The 22,554-nt window shown below is 33.7% G+C and overlaps 1 protein-coding gene across 4 annotated transcripts in view; it reads left to right on the top strand.

The window, feature by feature from the left end:
- The window catches only part of Axn (protein axin), a 251,789-nt gene that overhangs the window by 158,201 nt on the left and 71,034 nt on the right, over positions 1 to 22,554 (top strand). For 3 of the 4 annotated variants that reach the window (XM_089638388.1, XM_089638384.1, XM_089638385.1), the window contains exon 3: positions 10,790 to 10,879. The gene's annotated coding sequence lies outside the window, so the exon portion shown is untranslated. Of the gene's footprint in view, positions 1 to 10,771; positions 10,880 to 22,554 lie in introns of all 4 variants that reach the window. The other variant, XM_089638386.1, reaches the window with a different exon arrangement.

Below are 22,554 nucleotides of genomic sequence, written 5' to 3'. Positions count from 1 at the left end.
CTACAGGTCTAATGGGGCTATTAGTTTTGTGGATTTTTAAGAATCCATATAGTCTTGGGATTTTTGGGTTTTTCGTGAGGAATTTGACATTATCATATGACAGATCTTGAAAAACTGGTGATTTACAAACTTTTAATGCGTTTTTGATGTGTTGTTGAAACTTATTAGTAGGGTCAGTTCGTAGAGTTTCGAAATTGTCATTACTGATGAAGTTGTGCACTTTAGAGTTGTATTCCGAACGGTTCATTATTATTATTGTATTGCCTTTGTCGGCTTTTGTTAAAACTAAATTTTCATTAGTTAACTTTTTACGAATATTGTTTGCTTGTTGATTTTCTGGATAAAACTTTGGAATATATTTAGGGATTAAATCTTGAAGAATTTCAGCACTCTTATATTGGTATGTAGTTGGAAAGAATTGTAAGGCTGTCTGCATGTCCACTGCTACATTTTCAATCGCACTGTTAACATTATTTTTAGTATAGTGAAGGTTGTGTTTTAAACCTTTTGAGAGTAATGTAATCTCTTTTGGGGTAAACTGTACAGAAGATAAATTTTGTACCCGATCATAAAATGTATGTTGTGAAGATGGTGGTTGGTTATCACTAGTTTTAGAATTACAGAGATTTTTTAGTTTTTTTTCCAGGATTAAACGTTTTTTGAATGATTCTATTGAAACATAATTCCTAATTTTATCGTCAAAGAGATCCCATTCAACTGGGTGGAGATTATGCACTAATTCAATATGTAAAATTTTGACTTTTAATTTAATGTTATTTCTTTGTTTATATGCATTAATTAAATCTTCTTTTAACCACGCCATTTTAGCTTTATGAATTGAAGAGGACACTGGTAAATTATTGTTAAAACTTGAAGTCAAATAATTGGGGAACACTTTCATTTTAATACACTGTTTATAAAAGTTGATATTGATACACATAATTCTGTATTTAATTGAATATTTTTTATACATTATTGCTTGTTTGGCCGTACTCGCCGATATTAATTTTTCACTTGTAGCAAACACTTTGTGGGTATACATAATTATAATAATTAAAATAAAATAACTTTGTTTAAATACCACTTTATTGTATATATTTATAACCAACCGGTTTCAGTTCAGCCCGAACCTTCATCAGGGTTAATAAAAACATATTAAATTAATTACAGAGGTGTATGGGTACTTATAGTTAAGCTGGAAGAGGGAGAGAGAACATCAACTTTGGTGGGGGTGGAAGACTTAGGTAGGAGAGAGGGGGTAAACATAGGTGCAGGAAATGGAAATATATTTAAAATGGGGCTGTTTGTTAAATCTAATTGTTTATTTAGTAAATTGATTTTATTGACTTTAAGGGATTTTTTTATCTCGAGTGCTTCTAAATTGTTGAGGCGTAGACCTATCCCGTTTCTATGTAATACTTCTACACCTGAAGGCTTATCAAATGAGTGATCTTTATCTATTAAATGTGTTGCAAATTCCGAAAAACCTATGTTGTTTAAGCATCTCAAGTGCTCAACTACCCGCGTTTGAACATTTCTTGCAGTTTTACCAATGTAAAATGCTTCGCAGTCGTTACATTTAAGTTTATAGATGCCAGAATGACTTAAATTATTTTCTTTATCTTTTGAGTTAATTAAAAGTTTACCTAGGTTATTATTGGTATAAAAAGCGGCTTTAATTTCTGTTGGAAATTTTAAAACACATGAGGACGAGAAATTATTAATGTATAAAATTCTACGCCAACCATGGTTTTTATTTACTGCGATGTTGGGGATACTATTGTACAGGAATTTATTACAAAATATGAGTCGTTGTTTTTTTGCAAGGATTTTATCAATTAAGGTATGGGTATATCCGTTATTTATGGCGATAGATTTGATTATAGAGAGTTCAATATTGAAGTTGACTTTAGATAGCGGAATAGTGACAAGTCTGTGGACCATAGAATGGAAGGCAGAATGTTTATGGGAAATTGGATGGTTAGAAGTACTATGAATGACTGTATCGGTAAAAGTAGGTTTTCTATAAATATTAAAATTAAATTTATTATTAATAATGGAAAGGGATAGGTCTAGAAAATTTAAACTGTAATTAGTACCTATTTCTACTGTAAACTGAATATTTTTATGGAACGAATTAAGGAGGGACAAGAAGGAATTAAGTTGACGTTCTGTACCTTTCCATATGCAAAAAATGTCATCAACATAACGTTTCCACATAAAAACGTTATTTAAAAGAGGTGAGTTAGAACTAAAAATATTTTTTTCCAAGTTATCCATGAAGATGTCAGCAAATAGAGGACTCGTAGGAAGACCCATGGGTAGTCCGTATTTTTGTTGGACTATAGCGTCATTAAATTTAAAGTAGTTTTGGTTAAGACAGATGTTAAACATTCGGGCAAGATCGTCAGAAAGATCTTTTGGTAGGTTTGAATTTGTTAATAAATTAGACAGTATAGTTCTACATTCGGGTACAGGTACATTTGGGAATAAATTTACAACATCGAAAGAAACTAATTTACAGTTATTGGGTAGAGACAAATCTTTTAAATTATTGACTAATTCATAGGAATTCTTAATTGTATACACAGGGGAAAATACATTTGAATTATTAAATAAGTGAGTCACAAAGGAAGCTAATTTGTAATTTGGGGAATTACAGCATGATACTACAGGTCTAATGGGGCTATTAGTTTTGTGGATTTTTAAGAATCCATATAGTCTTGGGATTTTTGGGTTTTTCGTGAGGAATTTGACATTATCATATGACAGATCTTGAAAAACTGGTGATTTACAAACTTTTAATGCGTTTTTGATGTGTTGTTGAAACTTATTAGTAGGGTCAGTTCGTAGAGTTTCGAAATTGTCATTACTGATGAAGTTGTGCACTTTAGAGTTGTATTCCGAACGGTTCATTATTATTATTGTATTGCCTTTGTCGGCTTTTGTTAAAACTAAATTTTCATTAGTTAACTTTTTACGAATATTGTTTGCTTGTTGATTTTCTGGATAAAACTTTGGAATATATTTAGGGATTAAATCTTGAAGAATTTCAGCACTCTTATATTGGTATGTAGTTGGAAAGAATTGTAAGGCTGTCTGCATGTCCACTGCTACATTTTCAATCGCACTGTTAACATTATTTTTAGTATAGTGAAAGTTGTGTTTTAAACCTTTTGAGAGTAATGTAATCTCTTTTGGGGTAAACTGTACAGAAGATAAATTTTGTACCCGATCATAAAATGTATGTTGTGAAGATGGTGGTTGGTTATCACTAGTTTTAGAATTACAGAGATTTTTTAGTTTTTTTTCCAGGATTAAACGTTTTTTGAATGATTCTATTGAAACATAATTCCTAATTTTATCGTCAAAGAGATCCCATTCAACTGGGTGGAGATTATGCACTAATTCAATATGTAAAATTTTGACTTTTAATTTAATGTTATTTCTTTGTTTATATGCATTAATTAAATCTTCTTTTAACCACGCCATTTTAGCTTTATGAATTGAAGAGACTCATATTTTGTAATAAATTCCTGTACAATAGTATCCCCAACATCGCAGTAAATAAAAACCATGGTTGGCGTAGAATTTTATACATTAATAATTTCTCGTCCTCATGTGTTTTAAAATTTCCAACAGAAATTAAAGCCGCTTTTTATACCAATAATAACCTAGGTAAACTTTTAATTAACTCAAAAGATAAAGAAAATAATTTAAGTCATTCTGGCATCTATAAACTTAAATGTAACGACTGCGAAGCATTTTACATTGGTAAAACTGCAAGAAATGTTCAAACGCGGGTAGTTGAGCACTTGAGATGCTTAAACAACATAGGTTTTTCGGAATTTGCAACACATTTAATAGATAAAGATCACTCATTTGATAAGCCTTCAGGTGTAGAAGTATTACATAGAAACGGGATAGGTCTACGCCTCAACAATTTAGAAGCACTCGAGATAAAAAAATCCCTTAAAGTCAATAAAATCAATTTACTAAATAAACAATTAGATTTAACAAACAGCCCCATTTTAAATATATTTCCATTTCCTGCACCTATGTTTACCCCCTCTCTCCTACCTAAGTCTTCCACCCCCACCAAAGTTGATGTTCTCTCTCCCTCTTCCAGCTTAACTATAAGTACCCATACACCTCTGTAATTAATTTAATATGTTTTTATTAACCCTGATGAAGGTTCGGGCTGAACTGAAACCGGTTGGTTATAAATATATACAATAAAGTGGTATTTAAACAAAGTTATTTTATTTTAATTATTATAATTATGTATACCCACAAAGTGTTTGCTACAAGTGAAAAATTAATATCGGCGAGTACGGCCAAACAAGCAATAATGTATAAAAAATATTCAATTAAATACAGAATTATGTGTATCAATATCAACTTTTATAAACAGTGTATTAAAATGAAAGTGTTCCCCAATTATTTGACTTCAAGTTTTAACAATAATTTACCAGTGTCCTCTTCAATTCATAAAGCTAAAATGGCGTGGTTAAAAGAAGATTTAATTAATGCATATAAACAAAGAAATAACATTAAATTAAAAGTCAAAATTTTACATATTGAATTAGTGCATAATCTCCACCCAGTTGAATGGGATCTCTTTGACGATAAAATTAGGAATTATGTTTCAATAGAATCATTCAAAAAACGTTTAATCCTGGAAAAAAAACTAAAAAATCTCTGTAATTCTAAAACTAGTGATAACCAACCACCATCTTCACAACATACATTTTATGATCGGGTACAAAATTTATCTTCTGTACAGTTTACCCCAAAAGAGATTACATTACTCTCAAAAGGTTTAAAACACAACCTTCACTATACTAAAAATAATGTTAACAGTGCGATTGAAAATGTAGCAGTGGACATGCAGACAGCCTTACAATTCTTTCCAACTACATACCAATATAAGAGTGCTGAAATTCTTCAAGATTTAATCCCTAAATATATTCCAAAGTTTTATCCAGAAAATCAACAAGCAAACAATATTCGTAAAAAGTTAACTAATGAAAATTTAGTTTTAACAAAAGCCGACAAAGGCAATACAATAATAATAATGAACCGTTCGGAATACAACTCTAAAGTGCACAACTTCATCAGTAATGACAATTTCGAAACTCTACGAACTGACCCTACTAATAAGTTTCAACAACACATCAAAAACGCATTAAAAGTTTGTAAATCACCAGTTTTTCAAGATCTGTCATATGATAATGTCAAATTCCTCACGAAAAACCCAAAAATCCCAAGACTATATGGATTCTTAAAAATCCACAAAACTAATAGCCCCATTAGACCTGTAGTATCATGCTGTAATTCCCCAAATTACAAATTAGCTTCCTTTGTGACTCACTTATTTAATAATTCAAATGTATTTTCCCCTGTGTATACAATTAAGAATTCCTATGAATTAGTCAATAATTTAAAAGATTTGTCTCTACCCAATAACTGTAAATTAGTTTCTTTCGATGTTGTAAATTTATTCCCAAATGTACCTGTACCCGAATGTAGAACTATACTGTCTAATTTATTAACAAATTCAAACCTACCAAAAGATCTTTCTGACGATCTTGCCCGAATGTTTAACATCTGTCTTAACCAAAACTACTTTAAATTTAATGACGCTATAGTCCAACAAAAATACGGACTACCCATGGGTCTTCCTACGAGTCCTCTATTTGCTGACATCTTCATGGATAACTTGGAAAAAAATATTTTTAGTTCTAACTCACCTCTTTTAAATAACGTTTTTATGTGGAAACGTTATGTTGATGACATTTTTTGCATATGGAAAGGTACAGAACGTCAACTTAATTCCTTCTTGTCCCTCCTTAATTCGTTCCATAAAAATATTCAGTTTACAGTAGAAATAGGTACTAATTACAGTTTAAATTTTCTAGACCTATCCCTTTCCATTATTAATAATAAATTTAATTTTAATATTTATAGAAAACCTACTTTTACCGATACAGTCATTCATAGTACTTCTAACCATCCAATTTCCCATAAACATTCTGCCTTCCATTCTATGGTCCACAGACTTGTCACTATTCCGCTATCTAAAGTCAACTTCAATATTGAACTCTCTATAATCAAATCTATCGCCATAAATAACGGATATACCCATACCTTAATTGATAAAATCCTTGCAAAAAAACAACGACTCATATTTTGTAATAAATTCCTGTACAATAGTATCCCCAACATCGCAGTAAATAAAAACCATGGTTGGCGTAGAATTTTATACATTAATAATTTCTCGTCCTCATGTGTTTTAAAATTTCCAACAGAAATTAAAGCCGCTTTTTATACCAATAATAACCTAGGTAAACTTTTAATTAACTCAAAAGATAAAGAAAATAATTTAAGTCATTCTGGCATCTATAAACTTAAATGTAACGACTGCGAAGCATTTTACATTGGTAAAACTGCAAGAAATGTTCAAACGCGGGTAGTTGAGCACTTGAGATGCTTAAACAACATAGGTTTTTCGGAATTTGCAACACATTTAATAGATAAAGATCACTCATTTGATAAGCCTTCAGGTGTAGAAGTATTACATAGAAACGGGATAGGTCTACGCCTCAACAATTTAGAAGCACTCGAGATAAAAAAATCCCTTAAAGTCAATAAAATCAATTTACTAAATAAACAATTAGATTTAACAAACAGCCCCATTTTAAATATATTTCCATTTCCTGCACCTATGTTTACCCCCTCTCTCCTACCTAAGTCTTCCACCCCCACCAAAGTTGATGTTCTCTCTCCCTCTTCCAGCTTAACTATAAGTACCCATACACCTCTGTAATTAATTTAATATGTTTTTATTAACCCTGATGAAGGTTCGGGCTGAACTGAAACCGGTTGGTTATAAATATATACAATAAAGTGGTATTTAAACAAAGTTATTTTATTTTAATTATTATAATTTAAAATTACATAATATACTTTTCCAGGCTTCCACTCAAATAATATTTAGTACAATATATTTTAAAAAAACGCGTCAAAAATGACCGAAAGGAATTTTATAAGACTGGTGGTTGAATATAATTTTTACATCATGAATACGTGCTTCCTGAAGGTCTCTGAAAAGCACACTGAATGCTGAAATCAAACCACAACCGCGAGATAGCGCACCGCACACCGTACACTAATTTCACTAATATAGTGAGATAGTGGTTATCGTACAGCGTGCAGCGTACAGTCAGTCAACAGAGTCAGTGTATAGCGTATTGGAGATAGCAGCCGATAAGCGGCAGATAGGACAGATAAGATGACGGCGGAGAGTGACGGGAGCGTGTCACAGTCCCACCTGGCGCGGGCGGCGGGCGGCGGGCCATGGGCGGCCCCGCGCCCCGCCCCCGCCCCCGCCCCCGCCCGCGCGGCTCCCTTCGCTTTGATGTGACGGCGCGGGCCTTTGACGCGGTCAGCGGGGGGCGCGCGCAGATTAATAGAATGATATAGCGAATTTCGGAATGACTCTTTGACACTAAAATCGGACGAATTCTACCTACTCCATTTGCGAAGGTTTCCCCGTTTTTGTTTTACTTTTATTGGATTCAGTGTTTAGCTTGAAAAATTGATGACTACCCCACATCTATTTATTTTGCATTTTTTTACCGAAAACTGAAAACGAAATATTTAGAAAAAAAAAGATATTAGCATTCATGAAATCTCATCAATCTGTGGCGTCTTTTAGTTCAAATAAAATAGATAACTTTGGATACACCACAATTTAATCAAAAAAGGATCGACATGTTTCAAAACCAATGGTTTCTTCGTCAGGAATATTTAATATTTATTAAAATAATTTAAACTATTTATTTTGTCTTATTACTATGACCCTATGAAAATTGCATTTATTAATGGTTTGAATGACGGGATTAGCGTATCTACATAAATAACTTTAGGACAATGATGGCAATAATTATTTTGGTTGATAACTTTTTGCCGCTTTGACGCAATCGGAACAAACCGGAATGCCATTCCGGTTTAAGACAACCATCTTCCAATGCTCCGGCACGTACAGTTTAAAATAAATTATTTTTGCTGCAATGCCCTGAAAAGTTGTCTTTAAGCTATAACTGCGAAAAGAATTGACCCCTGCATATTACCTGTCCAACAACTAAGTACTATATTTTATACTGTACTGTGGGCCTCACTAATAAACGTGTTTTAAATTATACACAATTGATAATCAGTTGTGTGACAATTCTTCAAAATCTCCTGACAAGACATAATAACACTTGTACACATTTAATTCAAATACACATGTATTATTGTCAGTAAACAAATGTAATAAGTAATGACAAAGGTAATGCAATGAAATAAATAAATAAAATAAAATGAAATAATAAATTAAAACTCCTTTATTAGTTAGAGGGTACAGAAAATGAGTATTGCTGATTTATTAAAAGTCTCTTAAAATTATTGGTAATCCGGTTAGTAACGGTACTGCAGGACGCTTCCTGATAATACGTGTTCATGCACCTGCGGTTTGTCTTATAAAATGACGAAATACGAAAATGTTTTATGAATACGTGTTCCGAAATCGTGTCAATACATTGGTATTTACTAAAAGTTTATCGGGAAACCTATCAATTCTTTCGTTAACGGTTTGCAACTCCGTTTTTAACCGGTTTATGAATAATTTAAAGAAGTTCTTAATAAATTAGCAAAATTTGTTATCAGTGAGGCACGACTTGAGAAGTAACCGTCGCGCGTCGCTGTTTATATGTTAAACCCGGATACCGCCGTATCCCACATCCGTTATCAGTCTGTAAAGAGCTTAACAAATATGACTATTTATTTAACAACTGTCGCGTTGCGTATCAATCGTATTCGTTTTAATTTATATCATCCACTGAACAATCCACCGTGAAACATGAAACGCGGCTAAGCGATTTCGTATCTGGAATTCCAGGTATGCATTTATGTACATATGTATTTTTTAATCTTTGGCATGTTTATAGATATGCATTTGTTATTTTTTGCCGAGTTTGTTTTGCGGTGCCCGGACGCGGTCTTTGCCGTATTTTTATTCGGCGAGCAATAAATATTGCACATATCGGCGGTTGTATTCCATGATTCTTTATTTGGAATCGCTTAGGAATTCTTGGAATTCAAGATGCTATCTGCTTTATCGGGAATGCGAAGGTATTTCAATGTCACTCATGTTTGGATGCCAAAAAGATGAATGAGCTATTTGCGGAACACGGGTTTACTCGTTCCTAACCAACGATGTTTTGGTGTATGTATTAGTTAGTAGAGAGGCAGGTGTGGGTACCGCCGCCCCGTGAACAATTTATAGGATAACCAACACTTTTGCAATAGATCACTCAATGTGGTTCGTTAATAATTTTGGCGGGCCAGCTGCGAGGCGGGCCGGATCGTGAGAGAGCTTTTGTCCTCTCCAGCTGGTTTTTCGACTCATCGTCTTGCACCGCAGCGGGAGGAATGTATTTATACATTTTCTTTCCCAGAATTTACTCTTTTTCCTTTCCTTAAAAACACCCTCCACATATTATCCCCAAAGTCGACAACGAGTAATTAAAATAAATTAATAAATGGCCTAAAAGGGCCGTGTGGAGTTTATAATTGAAAAAAAAGAGTGGTTTATAGTCAGAAGTTTAAATATGATCTCTATCGGTTGCCGATCTAATCCTAATCCCTTTAGTTGCCGGAAAAAAATCAAAATGATCATATCGAAACTAAGAAGGTGATGGATTTTGGGTTCTCTAGATTCACAGATTTCTAGCTTGTGCCACTAGTTTCAGAACACCATGTATGTTTTTTCAAAAAAGTGAAAATATAAATTTGACATTTCCGTAATGACAAATTAACACGGTTTCAGCTCTCTATGTAAGAAGTCATCATTACTCTGTTTCTAGATTGCGTTATCTACGATTTCCAAAAATATTACAAAAAGCAGGTAAAAACAAAATGTCGATGCATACGTCAGACGGAGTCTCCGCAGTTCGCAGTTCTCAGCTCTCCTTCCCGACAACCGGCAATGTAAAGTCCCGATCAAAGGACAATTATTTCCTCGGAAAACCGACAAATCCCCTTTTGTGCGTACACATTGTTAATGCCTGATCGGAGCCTTTGTGGGACCTTTGCTCCGTTTGAAGGCAAACAACTCCTCTTCCACTCCCCACCCTTTGTGGAGCACTTATTTATTTTTTTATCTGTCGCAGTAATCTTGACTTTCCTCCTCCGACGAGACAAACGTATTGCGGATTGCGGCAAACATCTTAGTTCCTTCTTCATTTTTTAACAGAGATTTAATTCTTGTCCCTTGAAGTATTGTTATTTTTACCTTTAAATGCGGCTTTAAATTAATTATGGTTTTAAAGCTCTTCTCTATATTGTACGCCTACCGTAAATTGGAGTGACTTTGATCAATTTTCAATTTTTTTGTAAAATCATTTGTGTCTGAAAATTTTGTCATATTTACTACACATCTTCATTAAAAAGGTATATGTCGTACACTAATATTCTTGCATCTATAGTACGTAATATTAATAATCGATATCGAAATAAAAAATTTTTAGAAAATTTTAGGTTAGGGATATTTATGTGCCACTTTAATTTAAGATTTTCACGGCCAAAAGTATTTTGGTTATTTGTTTTTGGGGTGTTATGCCGTGTTGCGCTAACTCCTTCTTTAGCCAACGCATTGACATTTAGACAGCATTGCAGTGTCCGAAACTTTGGCTAAATTTAATTTGACTTTTCCACTGTTTAATAGATATTTTATTTGTTTCAGTGTTACCGTCAAGTGTAGCAGTACAAGTGTGTAATATTAGCTCAATGCCAGTGACGATGGTGTTCCGGTATCCCAAGCATACTCGATGAGGTGAGTCCTACTTTTTATTGCAATAAAATAATCATTGGCTTTATTAATTTCTGCAGTTCCTCGGAGTTTTAATGACATTGATGCGTTACTGCTATCGGGTCATTTTCATTCCTTTGTTCTGAATATTTGTATATAAATATATCAGGAAATGTCAACCATACTGACCAACTGCGATTAGTGCAAAAGGATCACGTCGGCTTCACTATTTTATTAATAAGCGTAATTTAAGTCGATGTTTATTAGTTGTGCATGATTGTTCTTATTTAATTTATTGAAATTAATAGACTGCCCTTACATAACTCCTGCCTCAAACTAACCTTAACATAACATCTAAACGTACCCGCCACACTCAACCACTTTACACATTAAACAATAAAACCTTTTATTCCTCTAACAAGTTATAATAGTCCAGTAAAGTAACCATGTACATCAGACTGCGTCAGGTCTGGTAGTTATGATTTTTGGTGAGTTGTTTATAAAGTTGAATTGATTAATCCAGGTTTCCGACCTCGGGCGACGAACACAACATCATATCAAAAATAAAAACACGAAATTTTCTCCCTTTCTTGTTTTTGGCGATTTAACCCTGAAGGAGTGATTTTCGATAATAGAACCGTCTCTGTAGACTGAATAGTTTGCAAAATACAGCTTTTCAAAATTTATAAAAGTTTTAGAATTGGAATTTTTTTAAATAGTTCCTTTTTTGTTGGGAATTTGCGAGAGCTTTGCCCCTCGACCACGGAGGCCGTTGAATTATAGTGACTAGAAATGGGTAAAAATCTGGGAGTTGGTAAATAACATCTAGTTTCTGTGGCTTCATTGGAATTTAGTCAGCTTCCAACATAAATTATTTTAACTTGTATTTGTATATTACAAAATGATGTGATCTAACAATTTATTTATTCATTTTCTCGATAAAACGGTTATGCACCAACATATTTCGGAGAATATTACAAATTTGAGGTAGGTACCTACATGCAAGTATAAAAGGTAATAAGGGCTTTTTTACTATTTTGTAACATATGTACTTACTATACAGAGATTAGCGGTAATTTCCCCGCTGCCTACCAAAAAGTGATAACCGGTAACCGATTTGTTCCTTGCTAACTAGTAATAATTATTGGTTCCCTGCTGCCTGGGGATATTTTTATTTTTAATTAATAAAACTGTCTACAATCGCGGTTATATTGCCGACTCTGCTAACAGCGAAAACTGAAAACTGCTGACCAATCGTGTCCGACTAGGTTGTGTTATATACCTCTACCTGCACAGAGTAATTGACGTCAGTACCTATACTAGTCCCAGCAAGAGATCGTACGTGACGTCATCGTTCTAGTATGTTTTGTCTTTTGCTTTTAAAACAAGATGCGTGAGATGGAAGAGGACGAACGTTGATGATGTCCGTACGAGCTCTCGCTGGGACTAGTTTTACCCCTATTTCTATAGCACATTATTACAGCTTCACCTTCATTACGAGTTATCCGCGTCTGTATGTGCGCTTAGTTCTTCTAAACTACGCAACGGATTTTGATTAGAGAATTTCTTCGGGATGGTTTATATATAATACATGCATATTATATTAATCGAAAGTAGAGAAAATGCGATGTTTTGTAATCAAGTCGTTAAAAAATATTTCGGTCACAATATTCACAACCCCGAAATCTTACTCCAAACCGTTCACAACCCCGAGCAAGGCCGGGTACACGTCAACAAGTTCAATATTAAATATTGTTATTTATATTTCACTGGCGTAGACCCGCGAAAAATCCTGGAACATTATAACTTTACATTCCAAATGAATACCGTTGGTAAACTTTATGACATCTGTAATAAATTTAAACATAAAAAATACACATTTTAAATATAGAATTATTAATTCATTAAAATAAAATAATTTTGATGCCTACTTTATCGCTTGACTGAATTGTTCCCACAATTAATTGCAATTTTGAAAATCAAAGCAAATTCCAATTCTACAGTTGATTTTTTTTTTTATTATTTATTTGGCAAACCTAAAATAGTTTCACACCACCTAAATTATTATTTTTAATTATGTCAAATGCTCTTTTATTGAAGTGCATTAATTAATGTATCTAATATACACATCGGGTGCTGCAAATATTTCATTTGATTTTGAGAAACCAACTTTTACAATTTACACTTACATTTTTAGTAAGCGTTATTTTACCTGCCGTCCTATTGCGAAACCTGCTCCACATTTATCGTTTTATCATTTTGTTCAGTAATAAATATTGCTATTTATATTTCATTATCTTAACGACTTTTCATTGATGTGGAATTTATGAATCCAAACATCGGATGCAGAAAGTATTTCCTTTGATTTTGAGAAGCCATCATTTATACTTTTAACAGTTCTAATGAGAGTTATTGTAGCACACTGTCTGCAAAAATATTCTGCAACAGTTCTTAATAATATTTACATTCCTTCTCTATTTATTGCACTTCTTTATTCAAGCGATCGTTCACTCCGCCGCGCCGGTGCTGTTTAAATGCTGATCGCTTTGATCGTGTCGGCGGATCCTTAATCTTTTATTTCTTTGATATTTTGTATCGATTCGTTTAAAATCCCAAGAAGTTGGATGGATATATTATATCTGCGTATTAACCTTCTCACAAAGTCGCCCGATCAGGCCACACACAGTGGATACATACAGGATACAAAGAAAAGCAAGAATTATTAAGAGGAAGCTACAAGCCAAAAATGTACATATTATTGGTATATCTTATATTGTAGGTAATAGGCATTAAAATCGCTTGACAAACGGAGTCTAGAAACGTTCGATTTCAAGCACAAAACTGGTTTTTATTTATTTTGTAAATAATTTTATAAGAAAGCAAAAAAGTTAATCAAGTGAAACACAGTCACAGATAATCTTAGCTTTAATACTGTATTTTTAAAAAGTTGTTTCCTTGACGCGTTCATACATTTCTATTGAAATGTTTTTTTTTTAATAGTTTACATTTATATTTTTTATTGAGTAATTAATTATTTTATTTGTATTCTACTCAAGCGAAACGATAGGAAAACCTTCAATTTATCTAAAGCACATATTTTGGTATTCACAATGTACACCGATTCGTTATAGAGATTAATCAAAATAGTGATTTAGCATTAAGCTTAGCCTTAGTACATTTTCATTTATGTATGTATTCTTTCCATTTGATGGGAAATAAAAGTCTTTCAATAAAACTACCATAATTCGTTTTCTGCACGGAGAAAAATGAGTATCGCTAAGTTATTAAGAATCTCTTTAAATTAAAGGTTAAAAACGGGATTGCAGGCCCTTAAAGAATGAATTAATAGGTTTTCTGAAAAACTTTTAGTAAAATGCGATGTTGGAATTTCGTCATTATATATTATCAAGGCAAATGCAAGTGTACGAACACGTGTTAAGATATATTAGGAATTTACTAAACAATTATCAGGAAACAGACAGCATTCTTGTTTTTAACCGGTTTACCAACAATTTGAAGAGATTCTTTATAAATTAGCAATACTCATTTTTCTCCGTGTGTGATTTTTCAAAGTTCGACATATTCTTAATAAATTATACTTTTACCTTCTTATTGTTTTCTCGGATGGTTTCAGATTTACAGTACAATGCATTGGCAATACAATCATGGAAAATGGAAAAGATTTAAAATAAAATCAAAAAATTGGTAGGTACCTAATTTATGACAACTTCAATTTAAAAAAATTCAAGTAAACAATTGGAATACGTGGGTCTCTATGTTCTTCATGACTACCTGACGGTGTCATAATAAATTCTATCTTCCTGCCGCTTGTAGGTCCAATCTGTCGATAGTTCTCCCCGCGGAGAGGAGTATTTATAGCGAAGTCCTGTTTTATCTCGATGGCTTTGCATTTCGTGTGTCTGTAAATTTGTTTGTGTGTTACGTGTACGGTCAATCCTAACAGGATGGTACGTGTTGGAGTGTACCTTTTTACTTCACTAGAGTTCGCAAAAGCGTTACGAGCTGTCGAATCAGAATAATAAACATTACGTGAGGTCTGCTGTTCACAGAACTACTGTATTGCTCCTAAATAATTTTTTTTCAGATATAGACGTATTTTGCGTCAGTGGGTACAGATTCAAAAAGGGAATCCGATTGGTTTTTTAACGAGTCCCTCATTGACCTGATTTCCACCACTGTCTTTAATTTTTTTCCCTTTAAATTTGAATTTGGAACCATTTATTGGATAGCCAACTTAACCAACCAACATGCCTTAGGTCAACCCAAGTGGTTCCCTCTGTTTGGTGACTTGACAGAGGTGCCCGGATTCATGGGGTGAGGTTTGTGACTGAATCGGGAATCGGGAGAGACTGGTTGCGGGAGTCTTTGACCTCTCCTGCAGGACTATCTCGACCTTGCAGGGATGCATTCATACGTTCGTCATTCTTGGACACACTGATCCCCAGATTCCTACCCACCATACCCTTTTCCTTCCCAGAATTTCCTCTTCTTCCTTTCCTTAAAAAGACCCTTCAGACAGCATCACTAGAGATGACAGGTCTCGGGGGAAATTATTTTCCTCAGGGCCTCCTGTGTGGAGCTAATCTAAAAAGTATTTATTAAACGGTGGCCTCAGCACGGTAAGCCAACCATTGAGGCCAACATTACTGGATTGTACTATGAAATGTAAAATATTGTACCAAAATAAAAATGTATGTAAACTTATTTGCTTGTAATGTTTAACGAATTAAAAAAATATATATTAATCTTATTTTTATGTTGGCTATAGACATAGACATTACATACACAACAGTGTGGCAACAATAAACAGTGGGCGGCACCTCTGTAGCTCTCTGTGCGGTACCCTTCGCAGCGTGGCGAATGGCAAATTACGGTACAAGTCAGCCAGCGACCAGTCTCCTGTCTCTTGACGAACTTTTAATCCAACAGCATTAGGTACATATTACACCGGTGCGTGCTTTTTGTTCTGGACTCGTTTCGGTGGTTATATGAATACCTTGTCGGCTGCTTGCGTTGTTGTCTTATTGGTACTTGGATAATATTTTAACGTAATGATTTCTTCTGGTAGAAATAACAAAAACCGGTTTTTAAGTTGATCAACTAATTTTGTAAATGTTTGTCAACTATTTAGTTGAGCTAACACGTTAATACTATTTTTAATTTTATTTCGTCTACCTTTTCTATACTCTTAATGTGTTGTGTTAAGCAATGATATCTACTAACCCGTAGGAACCAGGCTTGCATCGAACTCTACAAATTTATTAATACATGTTCACAGAAATCATATTAGTTTATATATGTGATTAAATAAACAGTTTTGATGTTAAATATAATATTGTCAACTTTATCAGCCTAGTTAAATGCGTTTTTAACATCTTTGTCTCTTTACAGATTCATCTCGTACATCTTCCCATGTTTGAAAGTGTGAACCGATTCATAGTGACCGACCGAAACTGGCTTTTCAGCGGAAATTAAAACCGAATATCGGCTTGTATTATAGTTTCGTCCGAAACTTGAACATATTCCAAATAAGTTAAAAAAACACAATATCCCTAAATAATTACGCCTTTTTACCATTAAACTTGAGAGTTTGTTAAAGTTAGTGTTGAATAAAGTACAATGGAATAAAAGATACCAATAAATTTGAGTTAATTTGGTTTACGTTTAGCGCTTTTGATTTTTTGTTATATTAGTTCTTCAATGAACGCTGTAGGTAGTTTAACTTAAAAGGAATTAACAAATACAAAATATCTTACAACTATTTACTGTAGTAAACAATTCAGTGTAGTCTATAATATGTTAGACAATAGCAATACAATAACTAATTATTATTTGAACGATATTATTTATACAACTGCTTCTTTTAAAATAATATTTCAGTTATTCTAGAGGCATGTACAGACACGCGCCCGAGTAAAGCCTGATCCGACACATCACTATCGTAGGTTTCTGTCCTTGTGAATTTTTTTGGCCGAAACCGAATCCGCGGCCGGAACTCGTTTATTGGCCGAAACCTAAACCGAAACTTTAGTAGGTCAGTGATTAATCATTTGCTTGCATCTTGCAACGATCCAAACCCTCTTAAGAAAGAAGCGCAATATATTCGACTGTATTTTGGTAAAACCTTCAAGCCACAAATTTCGGGAATGTTACCTCTCAGTGGTTTCGTATAGAACAGTCTTCAAAGTACAACATGGTAAAGTAATTTTTGTTGATTGAGGCATTTTTAACACTAAAAAATAAATTTAACCGTATTTTTTTGGTTATCCCGAGAAAACCGTACATGAGATTGCTCAATCCTTAAATCACTCATAATTTTATATAGAATTGCAATATTTTACATCAAAATTTGAAAAACTTACGAATTCGTTTATATCTCCTGTAAAAGTTTAATTTTGTGGCTTGAAGAGTTTTATCAAAACACTGTCGACTCGACAGACATATTATATGTAATTTTTTTGTTTGTTGCCGAAGCAAAGCTCTGCATCAGCGGTTACTGCAGTTGTTTGCTGGCCGCGGAAGCCAGTAACCACTGTGATCGTTGCAACCTCTCCCTCTTTCCCATGAACTTTCCATCTAACAGACGGAGAGATTACAGCGGGGTTCTCAGTGCTTCATATGTCCAATGTTCCTTACTGCCCATGCCCAGCATCCAGCTGATGCGTTCAGCCGTGAATAATGGCATTATAAACGGTGCGGGTATTACGGCGGGTCCGGTTCCCCGCGCCACCACTCCCGTAATGCTGTTGCGGCGTTCCTCACATTTTATTATTTCAAGGAACAATACGATGCAGGGGTTCTCAACCGTATTTTACTTACGGGATCCTAAGAAAGATACTGATTTTACTGTACGCTATTTTTCATATCCGTTTACTAGATTGTTGTTGATCTACGCGTCCAACAAAGTATGTTTTTAATTTTTTTAAATTTAATAAATCGAAAAAAAAAATTTTAGATTTGTGAATAGGTACTTATTTACCTACCTACTTAATGATGAACTACATCTTTTATGGAACTTTTTTTAAAATATGAACTTACAATTTTCAAAGAAATTGTTCAAAGAAACCTCACTATCTCAATGACAATTATTTTTTCAAATTTCTTCATGCAGGTCACTTAATATTGAAAAAAATCTAATAATTAAGTCCAAATAAACACGACGATGTTACATTTGAAAAAAGCATCCATACTTATCTATTAAAATGGCGGCCATCTTGAAACGTAAAAACTGGACTTCGTTAAGCTGTCAATTACGAGTTTTCAAACTCGTTGTTCTTTTTTTGTTTCTTGGTGTATAATCTTCACCTGTAGCCTGGAATAATTAAAACTATAATTGCGCTACTCCCCAACACACGAGAATTGATTTCTCGATTGAGTTGGGTAGTATAAATAGTTATTATAATAATAATTTTGTAATTAGTTTTAACCGTTCAAGCGTTTTAGGGTAAGTATTTTTTTTTCTGTCATACGGAAATACGTATTTTTTTCGACGTTAGAAAGAGAAATAATAATTCTTCTTAGTTCGGATTCATATATCTACTGGACGCCGTGAATAAAAATAGACAAAGTGAATAATTCATATTTAGTACCGCTAACATAACATTCGGTTTCATCAACTTTAAAAAATATTTAAACGAGATAAAAAGTGAAATTACAGTTTTCTTACAAACTCCCTAAACAAAGGGAATCTGTTTTCAAAATAACAAGACCTGTAAATTGTTTCTACGTTTAGAGAAAAAATTTGGTGAACAACACTTTTCATGTTTGATATTAAAATTTTATTATTTATATTTATTCATTTTAAATACATACCCGGGAAAAATAATTTTATCTAGTTTCTAAAACAGTATTTTTTCTACAGAAAATTAAAAATTTGATATTTAAAATACATTGCAAATATTGCAAACTGTATATATAATATTAAGCAATAAAACTAAATTCAGCGGAACTGAAATCGTATCATCACGTGGTTTTCGAATCCGTGAAGTGCGTCGCCTTTGTTTTTATGATCTCGTTTCGTAAAAAATATGTTTTATTTAGTTGTCTGCCCCTGAATTTCAGAAAGATATGCTCAGTAATGTGAGCGTAATTATTATTGTTTAACCTTTGAGAGGGCCGCTCCTGGGATGCAGGCTTTAATACTTTTAAATTATATCAGTCTCCTTCCCATCCCCCTTCCTCAACTCCTCCCCACGCTCGTCTATATATTCTCTTACATTGAAGGAACCCATACGTAATCTTTTTCAGCCAACAAAGTTTCCCTAACAATTTATTTAAATAAAACAATTTTTGGTCACTTTTTGCACTAAAATAGTTTAATAGTTTGAACCATTCTCCGAAATTCTCTCTCAATCCACACCCCCGGACCGTACGGCTATCTGATACATTTGTTATCCTGTTTCCTTGAGAACTTACTAGACAGAAAACTATGTCAAATTACATGTCATTACAGGGGTTTTCCACAGATTTTTCTTAATTAGTTTGTTAGACAAACTAAAATGGACCATAACTGGAATGAAGATTTTAGAACAAACTGAAATGAAGATTTTTCTTAATTAGTTTGTTAGACAAACTAAAATGGACACAAACTGAAATTAGTGGACCCAAACCCCATACAATTCCTAAAAAATATGTCAAATTACACGTCATTACAGGAGTTTTCCACAGATTTTTCTTAATGAAATTGTTAGACAAACTAAAGTGGTGTTTTAGTAGACCCAAACCCCATAAAATTCCTAATCTGAATATCATTATTTAGATTTTTGTGCACCTTAACGTTCCCAAGCAGTTAATGCTACAAAGGAAAGACGTTGATTCGATCACAATCCAGATGATAAACACTAGCAGCATCGCTGACTGGTTTTCGTCCTTTGGACGGCAAAAACTGGTCCTGGCCACGCAAACTGAACGGTCAAATCCCAGGGCACCATAATTCAGAGGCGGGAGGTTGAATTAAATATTATTCAATGTTAAAGGTATTCTTTTTTCTTCTCGGTTTGTTTGAAGCCAGTGCTTTTTTTTGATGTGGAACGCACTAGAACAACGTTCCGGTGTTTGACAATTATCCACAATAAAATTATTCACACGTAAACATCGTGCCATTCAAGGTAATCATCCTATTGCTTATTGTTAACGTAATAATGTCGAAGGAGGTGATAAAGTATTCTCGTAACTAATTTAAGTTGTTTTTTAAGTTATTTACCTAATATTACTTACTGAGAGGAAGATATTCGGGAAGACTGTAAGGATGGGAGTTTATACGATTTTAACATTTTGACATATTTTAGCCCAGATAAATGCCATCTAAAATACTGATCGAATCATGTTTTTATTTAAGTTTTACATCTTGTAGATACTTTTAGTATCGCTCTGGTTAACGACCGCCATTCAGAATCAAAAATTTTCTGAAAATGGTTGTAGCGGTGTTTAGTGACCAAATCTGAATATCCCGTTGCGTACTTCTGATCCTTTCTCTTTCCCCACTTCCTTCAGCCTCATTGACACCCTCGTACTAAAAGGTATATCCCAACACAGAGAAAAATGAGTATCGTTATTTTATTAAGAATCGCTTCAAATTATTGGTAATCGGATCTTTAACAGGTCTTTAACGAATGAATTAGCTGGTTTCCTGGTAAACGTTTTAGTAATTTGCGAATATATTATCAGGAAACCTGCATTAATTTATTCGTTAAAGACTTTCAATTCCGTTTTAAACTATTTTACCAATAATTTGAAGAGATTTTTAAACATTAGCTATACTTATTTTTCTCTGTGTGTACCTTGTTCACATTAAAAAAAAGAAAATTCTAGATGTTCCGGCACCTTTTTTTTTACAAAAAAAGCACTGGTACCGAGTTAAAACGCTTGGCCTTCTGTAATGTAGATATTTACGTATTGTGGTACCTGTAAGATCTGTGTCTAATAATTATTATTGAAGTTGTTTTGAGCCGTGTGTGGAACAGCGTGGCGAATCGTGATTGCGGTGATTTGCCTTTATATTGTTTGCATTTAATTTGTCGGTGAGCATTCGAATTCGTTGTAATCATTACATTGTTCTTTCCGCTGCCATTCGCGACCCGTGGGATGTAATTCTATATATTTTCACATTATTCAAGAATGGAGGTAATGAGAAATCACGACAGTCATTTTTTTTCGCATGCTAATCCATGTGTGAGATTTAACCTTCAGGTTAATCCATTAGGTTCACCTGCTGGGAGACTCAGTTTAAATTATTTGATTACATGCTTCAAAGAGCTTGATAACTTTAAATGGCAAACAGTCTTAAATCATTTAATATTGACAGTTCTGTCTCGGAGTTAGCGTCGTGTTTGGGTCCCACCCAGGCGTAGTGTGTTCAATTCCTCGGCTGGCCAAGTCCTTCATCACAACACAAGCAATATTTTCCGCTTACTGTAGTTTTAGTTGAAGATTTTCAAATATTGTTAGGTTATTCGTAACCCGGGAATGTTTGTCTTTCATAATAAAAAAAAATTATGATAATTGAATATAAATGTAATTATCTCGGATTTCTTAAAAGTCTCAATCAAAATCTAGCTTTACTATCCAGTTTCGCCAGATTGGATTGTGAAATATAAAAAAAAATAAAGATAAATTGATATTTCAATGGCCAGTATTTCGTGATTAAAATGATGTCGAAACTAGAATTCCTGGATCCAGGAATTTTATATATCTATAAATTAATTTACATACATGCATTATTACATTTTCTTTTGATTAATATGGCTCCTACAATCCACCTTGAATCTATCAATTGATGCAGACTTTAATGTTTCCGGCAGCGCGTTATAATATTGCATTCCTTTGTATATAAACTATTTTGTGTAATGACTTTGTCCTATTTTTGGCAATTTTATCGCACATTCTTGTGTTATGTTCTTTTTTATATAATTTTGTTTGAAAAGTATTTCGTTATTATGGAATTCTAAGAGTTAAAACTGGTAAAAGTGTGAGAGCTCCTCGTTCGAGAGTTTTAACTGCTTCCACAAACAGCTTTGGATGACAAGTGATAAAAACACTCCATCTTGGTGATGATCTTCACAGGAACTTTTTGATTGTAACAACTGACTCAGATGACGCATTACTCTAGTCTTCATACTCACTAGACTTATTAGTATTATTACTACCTAGTATTAGTAGTCCATTATTAGTACCTACATCGTATTCCTGGGACTATTCCCCTAATACCGGTCGGTCTGTGCCTTTTGTTCCAGTATTCCACTCTGCCCCAATTACAATAGATAATATCCAATTTGCGGGGCAATAGGGGCATGGTGGGTCATGTTTCCCGCAACTGATTAACCGCCACTGCTCTAGAGGGCTACACAACCAACACACAGATACGCCCCTGCTCTGGTGACACGCACTTACGTAGATACGTATCTAATGAACTTGTAAATTTAAAATATTATCAAACAGTTTTTGATCAATTGAAATATAATGTTATGTATAGTCCTGCCGGTCCAGTTTCGTTGTAACCTCTCTTTCTGTTAAATGTTACTTATTTCGATAAAGATGGAGAGGTTGCATCTGAGCACTTAGCGGTTTGACTGTGTACCTATAATTAGGTCGTAGGTGTTAAAAGTCTCACATAGTTTTGTATTGCATGGTTGTCAGGCTTTGCTTGGGGTAGAGACTTTTCTTTGTGAATACGCTCCTCA

Source organism: Hesperophylax consimilis, chromosome 12 (assembly GCF_061612785.1).
Source record: "Hesperophylax consimilis isolate HC1 chromosome 12, BYU_Hcon_1.0, whole genome shotgun sequence".
NCBI classification, from domain to species: domain Eukaryota; kingdom Metazoa; phylum Arthropoda; class Insecta; order Trichoptera; family Limnephilidae; genus Hesperophylax; species Hesperophylax consimilis.
This window is presented reverse-complemented; position numbering and strand designations above follow the sequence as displayed.